General features: G+C 51.6%; 1 protein-coding gene and 1 pseudogene across 3 annotated transcripts in view; both read right to left on the bottom strand.

Annotated features, from left to right (window-relative positions):
* Positions 1-16,308, bottom strand: part of LOC137658691 (gastrula zinc finger protein XlCGF8.2DB-like) — a 560,850-nt gene that overhangs the window by 80,470 nt on the left and 464,072 nt on the right. The window lies entirely within an intron of this gene.
* On the bottom strand, positions 616-734 carry LOC137659334 (5S ribosomal RNA; annotated as a pseudogene).

The raw sequence follows: 16,308 nt of genomic DNA, 5'->3' as shown, positions 1-16,308 counted from the left end.
AATGAGCGAGCCGATAGTGGTATTGAGAGGATCTCGGATCATCTCAGTATCTCTACTGCAAGATGCGAAGGTATGAAAATGCGTCCCTTGCTGGTTGGAATACGGCAGTACCATGAAGTCGTCGTGCACGGAGCGACTCGGCAGGAGCTGTAGGATCTGTAGAGGGGCCAGACTACGGCCCCTAAGCCTGCCTGAATGATGGAGAGGTATCCTTCAGGTCCTGACCATAGGCCTGAACCGGAACATGGCCCCTCCCCCCCCCCCCTTTTTCTTTGACGAGTCCGAGAACAGTATCGAAAATGTGGGGAAAGGAGGAGAATATCCACTCCCATCAAGAGGTTCCATAGGTCAACACCCATTGCAGGTCTAAACGTTCCGCTGGTCCCATAGCGGCCAGAAAGTCCGGTTAATCGTTGCTTTGATACCACCGGAACTTGGGCCGCCCCACAGGGAACTTATCCTGAGGCGACCGTTCGGGACTTTAGACAGGTCAATGAGGAAAAGAGACCTAGGAAACGTTCCAAGGTAGGGCTGAAAGCTCTGCTTGATTGAGAACAGGTACTGCGACTCTCCTCAGCCTTGCCACAGTCAACTGAAGGGAAAGCTCGGAGAAGGAGGCAACAGCATCTGGCGTCCCCAGGCGGTCACCCATCCAAGTACTGACCAGACCCAACGTTGCTTAACTTCGCTGGACGGACGAGAAGCGGTGTTTTCAACATGGTAAGGCCGTTGACTCAATATCATGGCTAGATAATCCAGATGTTGAGGCAGAAGTAGAGAAGGCTCCTAGCAAATTACCATGATCCCTCACTCATGGTAAGGACCCGGAAGCTTGTCCCGGCGTTGAAGAAGGTCGAACCCGAGCCTACCGGAGTTGACCAAACCTCCAAAAGGTGAAGGAGGCGGAAGCCTGCTCCTGAGCGGCCATGAGGAAAGCAGGGAGAGTTCTCTGGGGAAAAACCTGCGATGCCGCGGCGGGATCGCCACACTGCATCTTAAGTCTAGGCTGAATTCCAAGAGCTTCCTGGAAGATGGATGGAATGGAAACTGGAAGTACCTGTCCTTCCGATCCAGGGCCTAAGGAGTCCTGCCGCCTCGTTACCAGTCTTATCGATTCTGCTGTTCCACGCTGGACGTAGTTTGTTCGACAAACTTGATCAGAGCTGAGAGGTCGACGACGGAATTCCCGTCTCAGATACTTTCATATGAGAAAGGATCGACTGAAGAAGCCGGGGAGTGAAGCCGTCGACGACCCTATGGAGGACCTTCTCCTAAGGCATGGATCATTCTACCCAAACGAGCAAAACTCTTGCCGACCCCATGGCATAGAGGTTCAGTGACACTGAATTCGTTGACAGAGACGGAGAGATGATAAGAACGAGGCGCGATATCCTTGGCTGATCACATTGATCGTGCAGGAATCGGCATCGGGAAGCTGTTATCCGGATGAGTAACCTAGGCATCCTCCCAGCGTGAGACCTGCAAGGGGGGTTGCTAATCCTAGAGTTTGTGAACTCTGCCGCTCCCTCTAGGATTATGCCCCCTATGGGAGAGCCTCCCGTGCTACCTGTCCCTGACAGGAGGGGACTGCTATTGGACACCTAGTCTTAGCTGCCGTAGCCGGTCCGATAACTTAAGCCGCCGAGGCTGAAAGAAGAGGCGCTGGAGGTCTGCAGGGTCTGGAAGAAAGCGCCTTGGAGGAGTGAAAACGGAAGTTGACTTCCTCCGCACAACCGCTGTCCAAGAATGGAAGAGTGTCTGAGCTTGTCGACATCCATGGATGACCCCGAGAGGAAGCCCTCGGTCACTGCGTCTAGATGATCCAACATCGAGCTTGCCTGCAAGTTTGAAACTTGGCGACGAAACGCCAAGGTGTTTGAGCCCAAGAGGAGAAAAGTACCCATGATCTTCCTGGAGCTTCCTTGTACAAAACCTCGGGTCGCAACCGAGGAGGGAAAGGACCTGGTAAGCCCCTTCCACGAGATGGAGAAGAGGAAGGGCTAAACCAGTCACCCCTTGCCCGACGGAGAAATCTCGAACGGAAAGCTCCCTCTGGCAAGACCCTTCCAGGAAATGGCGAGGAAGGGCTAACCAAGGTTCTGAAAAGAAGAATGTTGCTCAGACCTCCCTGAAGATTCTTCCTGCTCCTGCATGTGCCATGCTCTGCGTTTACGGGGTGAAGACCGTGTTCTGGAAATACGCTCCAGACGACTCGCCAGGCTGGCCAGGTTGTGAAACCCCGACGGGAATCGCGGTCGCAATCGCCCTGGCGCTCGCGCGTTGGCAAATCATGGTTTGCGCGTGACCGACGTGGAAGCGCCCATGCGCGGGCACGCAGGAGCGCAGACGAAAGTGCGTGAGGGAGCGCAGAAGGAGGGCGAGCGTGGTAGGAAGGGCGAGAGCTGGTGGTCGGAATCCGAAAGTTCACAGGCGAGCGATGACCCGTACACGAGCAATGGATACTGCAGGAATCGAGCCGACGTTCGCGCGATGGAACACCGTAGGCTCACGAATATTGGAGCGCATGTGCGCGGGCGTGTGGTCGCGCAGGCACGTGGGCGCATGGGTGAGCGCAAGCGGTCGGGAGACCGATGGCGCGTAGGCGGGCGATGGCGCGTCTTGGCGAGCGATGGCCCGTAGGCGAGTGAAGGCGCATTGGCAAGTGATGGCGCGTTGGCAAGCGATGGCGCGTTGGCAAGCGATGGCGCGTTGGCGAGCGGTGGTGCGTTAACAAAACGCTAGCGCGCAGGCGAAGAATCGCGCGGGCGTGTAGGCGATCGCTAACGCCTAAGAGACTAGGGATGGTTAGCGCGCATCGCACTAAACAGAAGGTGCGCAGGTGCATCAGGAAGGTGAGCGCTGAAGCAAGCTGTCAATCAGGCGATCCTGGACGGTCAGGAAAAACTGTTGGCGCCCATTGGTGCGTGGCAAAAAAGGGCGCGCAGATGTGCTCTGGCGTTCAGGAGGAGATCCACGGCAAGACTCGGCTACCGGAGAACGTGGTCCACAGCAGGCGAGTGCTAGAACGCTACTGATGGTGTCCAGCGGACCTGACACGCGTGGCAGATCGATGGCGATCGTGGACGCGCAGGAGATCGCTGACGAGCAGGCGAACGTTGACGCGTCTGTGGTCGCTGGCGAGCTGGTGATCGCTGGTGAGCAGAAGGCAACGCGTAGAATCCTGTGCGTAGAAGAACAGACCTTGTCCAAGACCTGAACCGAAGTTCTAGATTGCGCGGCCGAACGTGGGCGCGTATCAGGAACCAACAGGAACAGCAGCGATGATCATCAGGAGGGCGCTGACGAGCGCTGGCGAACAGGAGAGCGCTAGCGATCAGGAAAACGCTGATGAGCAGGAGAGCGCCTGTGCGCTAACACTGAGCAGGAGAGCGCCTGTGCGCTAACACTGAGCAGGAGAGCGCCTGTGCGCTAACACTGAGCAGGAGAGCGCCTGTGCGCTAACACTGAGCAGGAGAGCGCCTGTGCGCTAACACTGAGCAGGAGAGAACACTGCAGAAGGGCGCGCAGGGGAACCCTGACACGCAAGGGAAGCACTCCCGTGGGAGGCAACCCTTTGCCCCGAAGGGACCGTTGTCCGTCGGAAGACCGTTGTCCGTCGGAAGACGAGGTCAGACTGCTGTCCATCTGCACCAGGGCGGAAGGTCAAGAAGGAGGAGCTGCAGGCTGCATACGGAGATTCAAAAAGGCGCCTCTTAGCACCCTTATAGGGAGATGGGAGGCCCTTACGACGTAGCGGACGGTGAGCCTTACGGCGAAGGCGGCCAACAGCAACAACAGCAGAAGAGTCCTCCGAAGAGGAGTCTCTATGAGTGTACTCTCTCGCGAACGAAAGAGAAACACTTCGTAGAAGAGACGGGTCAGCCAGTGACCTAAAAAGAGCAATCCTTCGAATAGGGGCTCCTGCAGTTGCCCAGCCCCTTGAGCGTAACAGCAGGTGCGACCGCTCAGCACCAAGAGCATAGTCGCACGAAAAAAAGGCAAGAGAAGAACCCCCCAAAGGGGAAAAACTCAAGCCTGGACAGGAAAACTTTCCTCGGAAGGAAAGTTACCCACCCAAGGAGGCGAGCCTACTGAGTGTTCTAAAATTAACTGGAGAGCTGTCAATCGTCACGGGAGTACTTCCAGGAGAAGGAGACAAGCCCCTGACGAAGATCTATAGGGGAGGCAGCAACAGCCGAATCCCCAGGCCTCAACAAGACAGCTCACTCTGTTGTCACATTACAGAAACGAACTAGATCGGTAACTGTGAAAAATAAAAATAAAAATCCTTAGTTAACATTCATTCCCCCGGGAAGGCTCCGAAGAGGAATCCCGAGGGAAAGGAACACAAGAATTACACAACAGGCACGTGCCCTCACAACCACTTACACTTACGGAAGGAGAGCTGTAACCAACACAGAATTATAACAATTATAATTATGTAACTATGTAATTATGTAATTTAAAAATTAATGAACACTAAGAAAGAACGAAAACCCTGAAAGGCATCGGTCTACAAAGCTGAAAAATCAACAAATACAATTAGATTCATAAACTAATTGAGACAAAACGTACGGCGTAGCAACCCCACCCACACGGGAAGGAAGCTACTCAGACGTAGCAAAAGTAACGTAGTAAAAGGGTGAACGACCTCAAAGAGAGAGAGAGAGAAAGACCGAAGTCAAACTCGATCGCGACCCATGAAATTACACCATGGTGGCCTAACTGCCGAGGGTTCCACGGAGATATCGTACACTACACACACAAGCACAAACTCTGAAAAGGAAACTTACTGATTTCTATACTCAAATATATACATAAACACGAAAAAATGTTTACATATATATTGAGTAAAAGAAAAGTAAGTGATTAAGTAAAGACAAAACAAACATTGGCTGCCAAGCGAGGACAAAGACAGAGATGTCTGTCCATTGTCCGAGCCAAAAGTGAAGTGAAGCAGTTCACCGGTGTGTGAGGAGGGGAGGGGTAGCTAGCTACCACTCCCCTACCCCCCTGCTAACTAGCGCGGGGGTAATACACCCTCGTTAAGTTCTAATGGCTCGCCATTTCAGCTACGCTAAAAGGTAAACCCAATGTAAATAGCGTGGTTTGTATTTCGGTTACGGAACAAATAAGAATTACAAACCAGGTATGCACCCTCCATCCCCACTGACATTCACGGGAGAAGGGGAAGGGAGGAGAACTGTAACAAAAACAGAATTATAATTATGTAATTCATCTAAGAATGATCACAAATAGTAAGAGCCACTGAACCCCGAAGGGAAGAGTTCTCCACAGAAAGCTGAAAAGTTAACAAATACGATTAGATTTCATTAAAAATAATTGAGACAAATAAACGGAAAGCAACACAACCCGCACAGGAAAGAAGCTTCCGTAATAGTACGTGGTAGTAGTAAAAGGGTGAACGACCTCGAGTAGAGAGAGAGACCGTAGTCAATCTAAACTCCCAGCGGTGGCCTGGAACTACACGGTGACGTTGTCGTACACTACACACACACAGCACAAACCTGAAAAGGAAACTTACTATATTTCTATACCCAAATATATACATAAACATAAAGAATGTTTATATATATATTAAGTATAAGAAAAAGTAAGTAATTAAGTAAAGACAAAACATTAATGGCTGCCAAGCGAGGGTGAGAGCAGACATGTCTGCCCATCACCCGAGCCAAAAGCGAAGTGAACCATTTCACCAGTGTGTGAGGGGGGAGGGGTAGCTAGCTACCCCTCCCCTACCCCCTCGCTAACTAGCAAGGGGTAGTTAACCCTCGTTAAAAATCCAATGGCTCGCCATTTCAGCTAGGCCGAAAGTAATACCCCATGTAAATAGCGTGGTTTGTATTTCGGTTACGGAACAAAGATTAAGGCTGTCAATATGCGAGGGTGAGGTAGTGACGTCTGACCTTCACCCGAGCCAAAAGCGAAGTGAATCAGTTCACCGGTGTGTGAGGGGGGCTCCCCTACCCCCTCGCTAACTAGCGAAGGGGTAGTAAACCCTCGTTAAAAATCTAATGGCTCGTCATTCAGCTACGCCGAAAGTAATACCCCATATAAATAGCGTGGTTTGTATTTCGGTTACGGAACAAACTATGGTTTATAATTTGGTAGACCCCTTGGATGGAATCTTTCCACTAGCAGTTTTTGATCTAACACTATTTCTAGGTGGTTTTATTAAAGATGGTCTTGATAGATTGGGTTTAGCATTCATGATTTTCTTTTTGTCTTTTTGATCTGATTGAACTCCCCCGGGGGGAGAATCACCTGCAGGAGAGACCGTTGGACTTAGCTCCTCCCTCGAAGGATGTTCGGAGGGGGGGACTAAGCCTTCAGCTGCATCAGGAACCAAAGCAGGGGTTTGACCTAACTCGTCGGAAGCCCCTGCCACAACAACGTCGACAATAGACAGAGGATCAACCTCTGCTACCGCCGGCGACTGTTTGACAGCAGCCCCCAACCTGATTATGTCAAACAGGGCTTCCTTGGAGGGCGAACCCTTAAGCCCCAAGGAAGCCCAAAGCTGTAAAAAATCATCATTAGCAACATTGTTATCAGAAATATCAGAGGTTCGGGCTACGGAAGAAGAGTCCTTGGAAATTTCCTTCTTCAAGGAAACCCTTGAAGGAGAAATATGACAAATTCGGAGATAATTTGTATTTTTCCTAACCATACAAACCTTAGCTATTTACATAGGGTTTACTTTCGGCGTAGCTGAAATGACGAGCCATTAGAATTTTAACGAGGGTTAATTACCCCCGCGCTAGTTAGCAAGGGGTAGGGGAGTGGTAGCTAGCTACCCCTCCCCCCCTCACACACAGGTGAACTGCTTCACTTCACTTAGAGGTAGGACTTGCCTTGGGGGACAGGGCTGGCAGGCAAATATGTGTAAATAGCTAAGGTTTGTATGGTTAGGAAAAATACAAATTATCTCCGAATTTGTCATTTGTTCCATAACCGAAATACAAACCACGCTATTTACATAGGGCGACTTACCCTTAGGTAGGGTGGAAAGTCCCCAGCCTTACTGGCTTTGGCTTACCCGGGGACTCAGAATCCGAGTGAGCAGCACTCGAGAAAAAGAGTCCCTGCACCTCGCAAGTTTCTTGCTACACAAGAAACGTGCGGCCTACAAAAGCTTGTGTGTGTAGGGAAGAAGTGTGACTTGTCCTAGGAAGTCGACCTGAAGTCCTTTAGCTGGAATTCTAGGCTAGGACGTTCCCAATACCACCTCGTCAGTGTATGGGGGACGCGACAGTATTAACTTAATACTAGGAACACAAGGAAGCATGGTTTACCTGCAGAGGTTTGAGGTCAGCTATGCAGAGAACCCAGGATGCTGCTTTCCCCAAGAGAGGGGAGGATGAAGAAAGAAGTAAGGGCCAGACATACTTCTTTCATTCATGCAGTCTAAAACCGGGTAACAATGCCCTCAACCTTCTGCTACCTGTCCATTAAGGAGCCTGAGGTTAGACCAGCTGTTGTGTAGCTACCACAGGGCCAATAGAAAACGTATCGAGGCTCCTGTGGGTCACGTCCTGCAGGTAGTGGGCTGTGAAGGTCGTTTGACGCTTCTAGACTCCGGCTTGTAGCACCTGTGTCACAGAGTAGTTCCTCTTGAAGGCCAGGGACGTTGCGATGCCTCTGACATCGTGTGCTCTAAGGCGACATGACGGAGGAGGGCGTGATGGATGACCCTTTGAATCCAGGCTGAAAAGGCATTTTTGATGACCCTCCTCTCCGTCCTCCCTGTGCTCCCAAACAGGGCTTGCACGTGAGGACGAACTGCAGCTGTTCTTTAAGATAACCCCTCTGACTCCTTACTGGGCATAGTAGAAGGTCTGGGTCATCTGTTACAGAACGGAGACTCGAAATCCTGAAGGAGTCGAACCGAAGGTCCGGGACTCCATGATTTTGAGTCTAGTAACCGACTCGGGGACGAACCTGAACGTTACCTCCACCTATCCTCTTGAATGGGCAACGTCGTACGAGAGACCATGAAGTTCGCTGACACGCTTGGCTGAGGCCAGAGCGAGCAGGAGCACCGTCTTCCAAGACAGGTGACGATCAGAAGCCTGGCGTAATGGTTCGCAAGGAGATCTCTTAAGAGCCCTAAGAGCCCGAACCATGTTCCATGGAGGAGGTCTCACTTCCGACTGGGGGCAGGTAAGTTCGTAGTTTCGTATGAGCGAAGAAAGATCCAGCGAGGAGGAAATGTCTATTCCTTTCAGCCTGAAGGCCAGGCTGAAGGCCAGGCTTAAGGCTGAGCGATAGGCTTCCACCGCCGAGAGCGAAAGGCGCATTTCCTCCTGCCGATATACACTAACTCCGCTATTGCTGGAATAGTGGTATCAAGGGGAGAGGTACCTCTCCCACGACACCAACCACAGAAGACTCTTCACTTCGCCTGGTAGACCCCTGCGGATGATTTTCGCAGGTGTCGAGACATCCGCTCTGCAACTTGTTGCGGAACGCCTCTCTCTGTGAGGAGATGCTGGATGGTCTCCAGGCGTGAAGCCGAAGCGATGCTAAGGCTTGTGGTAGATGTTGCAGTGTGGTTGTTTGAGTAGCTCGTATCGTGGGGGAAGCTCTCTCAGGAGTTCCGTCAGGAGATGCAGAAGTTCCGGGAACCACTCTGCATGATGCCGCAGCGGAACTATCAGAGTCATCGACAGGTTGACCAATAGTCTGGTCTTGTTGAGCCCCCTTCTCAACAGACAGAACAGTGGGAAGACGTAGACGTCGATGTTGTCCCACCGTTGTAGGAAGGCATCTTGCCAGAGTGCCTTGGGGTCTGGGACTGGGGAGTAGTACAGCGGCAGCTTGAAATTCAAGGCTGTCGCAAACAGGTCCACAAGGTCAGGACTTGTTGGCTACCAGGGGGGGCCAAGACCACTCGGTACTCTCTATCTGTGAGGCCCTGCTCAGATTGTCGGAGAGCACATTCCTTTGCCCGGAATGAAGCGAGCCGATAGGGTATTGAGTGGACTTCGGTTCATCTCAGTATCTCTACTACAAGATGAGAAAGCTGTTATGAAAAGGTACCTCCCTGCTTGTTGAAAAAAGCCACTACCGTGGAGTTGTCGTCCATGGAGTGACTCGCCAGGGTCTGTTGGAAGTGTTGAAGGGCCAGAATACGGCCTTCATTCCTAGCAGATTGATGTGGAGATACCCTCCTGGTTCTGACCATAGGCCTGATTCAGAACGTGGGGCACCCCCTCCTTCTTTTGACGAGTCCGAGAAAAGCATCAAATGCGGGGGAAGGATGAGAAGATCCATTCCCTTGCAAAGGTTTCCGTAGGTCAACTACCACTGCAGTCCATTCGTTCCGCAGGTCCCAAAGGGATCAGAGTGTCCGGGGAATTGTTGTCTTGATTCCACCGGGACTTGGGCCGCCAATGCAGGGATCTCATCCTGAGGCGGCCGTTTGGAACTAGCCTGGAAAAGGAGGAAAGGTGACCTAGGAGGCGTAACCAAGATTGGGCTGGAAGCTCTCCTCGTCTGAGGAAAGTTTCTGCGACTCTCCTCAGCCTTGCTATCCTGACATCTGAGGGGAAGGCTTGGAGATTGGAGTCTAATATCATGCCTAGACATCCCAGTTGTTGAGATGGAAGCAGAGAAGACTTCTCGAGAATTACCATGATCCCTAAATCTTGGCAAAGTCCCAGAAGCTTGTCTCGGTGTCGAAGAAGTGTCGATTCCGAGACTGCCTGGGTTAGCCAGTCATCCAGAAAGCGAAGGAGACGGATGCCGATCCTGTGCGGCCATGAAGATATCAAGGTGAACATTCTGGTGAACACCTGCGGTGATGCGGATAGATCGAAACACAGCACCTTGAACTGGTAAATCTTGTTGTCTAGGCTGAATTTCAAGTACTTCCTGGAAGACGGATGGATTGGGATCTGGAAGTAACCGTCCTTCAGATCCAGTGTGCACATGAAGTCTTCTGATCTCACTACAAGCCTGATCGACTCTGCTGTTCCACGCTGAACGAAGTTTGTTCGACAAACTTGTTCAGGGCTGAGAGGTCGATGACAGGTCTCCAGCCTTCAGACGCTTTCTTACAAGAAAAAGTCGACTGAAGAAGCCGGGGGGGGGGGGGGCCCATCGATGACCTTTTGGAGAGCATCCTTCTAGAGCATGGTCTCGACTTCTGCCCGAAGGGCTAGCCCCTTTGCCGATCCCATGGCATAGGAGCTCAGCGACACTGGATTCGCTGTCAGTGGAGGTAGAGATGTAAAGAACGGGACGCGATATCCTTGGCTGATCACGGAGATCGTGCAGGAATCGGCCCCGAGTTGCTGCCACCTGACCGCGCAACCTTAGGCATCCCCCCACTGGGGACCATGCAGGGGGGTTGCCAATCCTAGCGTTTGCGGCCTCGGCCGCTCCCTCTAGGATTATTGCCTCCCCAGGAGGACATCCCGCCCTTCTTGTCTCTGACAGGAGGGGGCTGCTGTTTAGACACCTTGTCTTAGCTGCCGGGGTCGGTTCCGATGTCCTAGGCTGACGAGCCTGTTGTTGTTGAGGCGCTGGAGGCTTGTAGGGTCCGGATGTAAGCGCCTTTGGAGGAGCGAATCGTGATTCGACTTTCTCCACCTCTCAGCTGTCCGTTCCCCGTCCTTGGGCTCAAAACAAGGTCTTTCCAAGGATGGAAGAGTGTTTGAGCTTGCCGACATCCATGGTTGGGACTTCTGAGAGGAACCTCTCGGTCACTGCATCTCAATGCTGCAACATCGAGTTTGTCCGCAAGTTCGAAACTTGGTGAGCCGGGAAACGATGGTGCTCGTGCCCCGAGAGGGGGAAAGTTTCCATGACCTTCCTGGAGCTCTCCTTGGACAAATTCTCGGATCGCAACAGGATGCCCAGAGATCCAAGCCAGACGACCAGCCACGAAGTGGCCTGCATGACACACTTTGCGGCTTTCTCCTGGCTTAAGATCTCCGAAGTCGAGAATGTCACCTGCCGGGCGGAGAATTTCTCGAGAGAAAAATTCCCTGGTAAGCCCCTTCCACGGAAAGGTGGAGAGGAAGGGCTAAACCAGGTTCCCCATGATCTCGAAGTACCTCCTCTGCTGACGGCTGACAGACGCAGTGTCAGCGACTACCGCTGGAGGGAAGGGGATCGGACGATCCTGAGGAGTAGAGATGATGGGGCCTGCCTGAAAAGAAGGAGAAGAATGTTGCCCAGACCTCTCTGAAGCTTCTTCCTCCTCCTGCACGTGCGTTGCTTTGCGTCTACAGGTGAGAGATCATGCCGACAATGATCTGGAAGTACGCGCTCCAGAAGACTCACCAGATAGCCCGCGTTGCGAAACCCGACGGGAATCGTGGGCGAAATCGCGCTGGCGCTCGCGCGATGGAAAACCGGTGGTTCGCGCGCGGGGGAACATGGATGCGCATGTGCGCACGGTCGTACATAAGGGCGAGCGCAGGCGGCCGGGACCGGCGCTCGCGCGATGGAAAACCGTTAGTTCGCGCGCGGGCGAACATGGGTGCGCATGTGCGCGGTCGTAAGGGCGAGCGTAGGCGGCCGGGAGAGTGATGTCGCGTAAGCGAGCGATGGCTCGTAGGCGGGCGAAGGCGCGTTGGCGAGTGATGGCGCGTTGGCACGTTGGCGAGCGGTGGCGCGTAGCGACCGATCGCGTACAGGAGAGTTAACGCGTGGGCGCGTAGGAAACCTACGATGATTGAAGCGTGGGTGCATAGGAAACCTACGACGATTGAAGCGTTGGCGCGTTGAAAATGCTTGTGCGCAGGCGAAGAATCGCGCGGGCGCTTAGGAGATCGCTGGCGCGCAAGGAGAGCCCAGGGGTGCCTGTGAGCGCCCGTGCGCTAGCTTAGGTGTCTCCTGGGCGGCGCGGTGTGAAGTGGAAGCTGGCTGGTGCGTTGGCGCGCTGGAACTGGAACCGCGCGTGGGCGCGCTTGGCGCGAAACTCCAGAAGGGCTCTGAGCGCCTATGCGCTAGCGTAGGAACTTTTTGAACTGCGCGCGACGAGCCAGGAACCGGGAGATCATAGGCACGTAGTTGCGTGGCCAGAAGATATGCGCGGCCAGAAGATATCAGCGAGGGTGCAGAACCAGAGAGATCGTCAGCGAGGAGGCAAAGGAATAAACTCCTTGCCTGTGCCCAGATCAGAAGATCGTGAGCGCGTGGGTGAACGTCGGCGCGTATTGCGCACATCAGGAAAGGGGGCGCAGATGTGCGCTGACGAGCAGGTGAACGTGGAGTTCAGTGAAGAAATAATCTCCCTGCTTGCGCCCAGATCCGGAGATCGTGGGCGCGAGGGCGAACGTTGGCGCGCACTGCGCACATCAGAAAAGGGCGATCCGATGTGCGCCGGCGAGCAGGCGATCGTGGGCGTTCAGGAGACCGTAGGTGCACTAAGCGCATAGCCGCACAGAAGGCCCCAGAAGCGTTGGTGATCAGGAGATCTATGGCGAGACTCAGCTACCGGAGATCGCTGGAGTGTTGATTCAGCAGAAGACTGATCTACAGCAGGAGAGTATTTGCGAACTACTGCTCGCGAGCGCGCAGGAGAACGAGGTTTCACAGGAAAAAACCTGGCACTAAGGGACTTCCTCACAATGTGAGATAAGCCCTTAGCCCCGAAGGGACCGGTGCCCGTCGGAAAACGGGGTGGAGTGGTGCCCACTGCGCATCTGCGTCCAGGAACGGAGATGGGAGACAAAAGGTCTGGCAGGTGTCGGAGATCGTGAACGATCTGCCGAAAGGTCTAGCTAAGCAGCTGTAACGGTCTGTTCTCGTCGAGGAGGATCCTCTGCGGCTGAAGATGAAGACGACCACGAACAGGAGTACCATCATCAGTCCTCCAAAGAGGAGTCTCTGTTAGTGAACTCCCCCGAGGGGAAGAGACACTCGAAGGAGAGACCGTTGGACTCAACTGCCCCCTCGAAGGATGTTCGGAGGGGGGAACTGAGCCTTCAGCAACAACAGCAACAACAGCAGGGGAGTCCTCCGAAGAGGAGGCTCTAAGAGTGTCCTTCTCGCGAACAAGAGAGGAGAACTCTTCGTAGAAGAGACCAGAAAAACTGATGAAGGCGCCCCTTAGGGCCGTTGGATCAGCAAGCTGACCATAAGAGAAACCCTCCGAAGAGGAGCTCCTGCAGCTGCCCAGTCCCTTGAGCGTAGCTGCAAGTGCGACCGCTCAGCACCAAGAGCATAATCGCACGAATTCCATGGTCCGGCCTTGCCCCTAGAGCATGGTTACAAAAGCGGTCGCTCAGCACCAAGAGCATAACCGCCCGAGGACCAGGAAAAAACCAACCAGGTAATTATTAAGGTAAGAGAAGTTGCCCCCCCTGAAGGGGGAAAAAACTCATACCTGGGAAGGGAACCTCCCTCGGAAGGGAAGTTACCCACCCATGGAGGCGAACCTCCTGAGCGTTCTAAATGAACTAAGGAGCTGACAGTTGTCACGGGAGAACTTCTAGGAGAAGGGAACACGCCCTTGACGAAGTCGTAGAGGAGGCGGCAACAGCAGAATCCCCAGGCCCAAACAGGACAGCTCTGCTTCGTTGGCACATTAGGCAAACGAAAAAACTAGACAGTTAACTGTGAAAATAAAATAATTAGTTAACATTTATTCCCCCGGGGGAACTCCGAAGAGGAACCCCGAGGGAAAAGAACATAAGAATTACGCACCAGGAATGCGCCCTCCTCCCCCACTGACACTCAGGGAAGGGGGGGAAGGCGGAGAACTGTAACAAAAACAGAATTATAACAATTATAACTATGTAATTCATCTAAGAATGTTCACTAATAGTAAGAACGAATGAACCCCGAAGGGAAGCGTTCTACACAGAAGCTGAAAAGTTAACAAATACAATTAGATTTGATTAAAGCAACTCAACCCGCAACGGGAAGGAAGCTACCGTAATACGAAGTAGTAATAAAAGGGTGAATGACCTCAAGAGAGAGAGAGAGAGAGAGAGAGAGAGACCGTGGTCAAACTAAACTCCCATGTTCCCTACGCTGATAGACCAAGTTCCCAGTAGGGAAGGAGGAACAGCGGAAAAAAAGATAAATAAATAAAGTCCAGCGATGACGATTCCCCACGGCGCCCGCCGAAGGGAAGACCGAAGGACCAAGGGAGAGATCGCGACCCATGAAATGTCACCGTGGGGGCCTGGGACCACACGGAGATCTTGTCATACAATTGAGTGGACTTCCTACACACACACAGCACAAACACTGAAAAGGAACTTACTGTATTTCTATACTCAAATATATACATAAACATAAGAATGTTTACATATATATTAAGTATAAGAAAAGTAAGTAATTAAGACAAAACATTAATGGCTGCCATGCGAGGACAGGACAGAGACGTCTGTTCATCGTCCGAGCCAAAAGTGAAGTGAAGCAGTTCACCGGTGTGTGAGGGGGGGAGGGGTAGCTAGCTACCACTCCCCTACCCCTTGCTAACTAGCGCAGGGGTAATCAACCCTCGTTAAAATTCTAATGGCTCATCATTTCAGCTACGCTGAAGTAAACCCTATGTAAATAGCGTGGTTTGTATTTCGGTTACGGAACAAATCCCGTTTGGACTTCTTCTTCCGGCGCCGGGAAACCCTCTCCCAATGGGAGGTAGACCACTCCCTACACACTTTATCTCTGTCACACCATTGGCCCCTGCAAAAAGGACATAAGGTGTGAGGGTCCGTTTCAACCGCCGACATATATGTACCACAAGGACGGTCAGGTAATCCAGGACACTTCCGCATAGTAGAGGCCAACTTCCAAGCACACTGAAAAGAAAAAGCAAAACAAGATCAAAGGCTGTCAATAAGCGAGGGTGGGAGCAGACACGTCTGTTCATCACCCGAGCCAAAAGCAAAGTGAGCTAGTCACAGGTGTGTGAGGGGGGGAGGGGTAGCTAGCTACCCCTCTCTACCCCCTCGCTGACTAGAGGGGGTAGTAAACCCTCATTAAAATTCTAATGGCTCTTCATTTCAGCTACGCCGAAAGTAATACCCATATTAAATAGCGTGTTTTGTATTTTGGTTATGGAACAAACCCTAGTTTTTAGCTTGGGATTTCATACGATATCAAAAAATGTTATTTTTATTAGTAAAATAAATTTTTGAATATACTTACCCGATAATCATGTAGCTGTCAACTCCGTTGCCCGACAGAATTCTATGGAGGGATACGCCAGCTATCACAATACTAGAAGGGGGTGTACTTACCAGCGCCACCTGTGGCCAGGTACTATAGTACTTCTTGTTGACACCTCCTCAATTTTTCCTCGGTCCACTGGTTCTCTATGGGGAGGAAGGGAGGGTCAATTAAATCATGATTATCGGGTAAGTATATTCAAAAATTTATTTTACTAATAAAAATAACATTTTTCAATATTAAACTTACCCGATAATCATGTAGCTGATTCACACCCAGGGGGGTGGGTGAAAACCAGTGTACAAGATTAAAGGATAGCTAAGTATCCCATATTTCATATAACAGTTATCTCAAATAACAATGAAATAATAAGTACCTGGTAAGGAAGTCGAATTGAACCGTTACTCTGCCTCTTTTTTAAGTTCGTCTTCCTTACTGAGCGCAGCGTTCCTCTTGGAGGCTGAATCAACTCAAAGGTGCTAAAGTATATAGGGCTGCAACCCCTACTAAAGGACCTCTACACAACCTCTAACCCAGGCGCTTCTCAAGAATGAATTGACCACCCGCCAAATCAAAAGGATGCGGAAGGCTTCTTAGCCTACCGTAACAACCATAAAAACAACAATAAAAGCATTCAAGAGAAAGGTTAAAAAAAGGTTATGGGATTAAGGGAATGTAGTGGCTGAGCCCTCACCTACTACTGCACTCGCTGCTACGAATGGTCCCAGGGTGTAGCAGTTCTCGTAAAGAGACTGGACATCTTTAAGATAAAATGATGCAAACACTGACTTGCTCCTCCAATAGGTTGCATCCATTATGCTCTGCAGAGAACGGTTTTTATTAAAGGCCATCGAAGTAGCTACGGCTCTTACTTCGTGGGTCCTTACCTTCAGCAACGCAAGGTCTTCCTCCTTTAAGTGAGAATGGGCTTCTCTGATCAGAAGCCTTATATAATACGAAACCCCGTTCTTGGACATGGGCCTCGAAGGTTTCTTGATGGCACACCATAAGGCTTCTGACTGTCCTCGAATAGGTTTAGACCTATTAAGATAATACTTGAGAGCTCTGACAGGGCAAAGAACTCTCTCTAGTTCGTTACCTACCATGTTGGAGAGGCTAGGTATTTCAAACGATCTAGGCCAAGGACGT

This window comes from Palaemon carinicauda, chromosome 19 (assembly GCF_036898095.1).
Source record: "Palaemon carinicauda isolate YSFRI2023 chromosome 19, ASM3689809v2, whole genome shotgun sequence".
Lineage (NCBI taxonomy): Eukaryota > Metazoa > Arthropoda > Malacostraca > Decapoda > Palaemonidae > Palaemon > Palaemon carinicauda.
The sequence above is the reverse complement of the archived record's forward strand: the minus strand, read 5'-3'. Positions and strand labels throughout refer to the sequence as shown.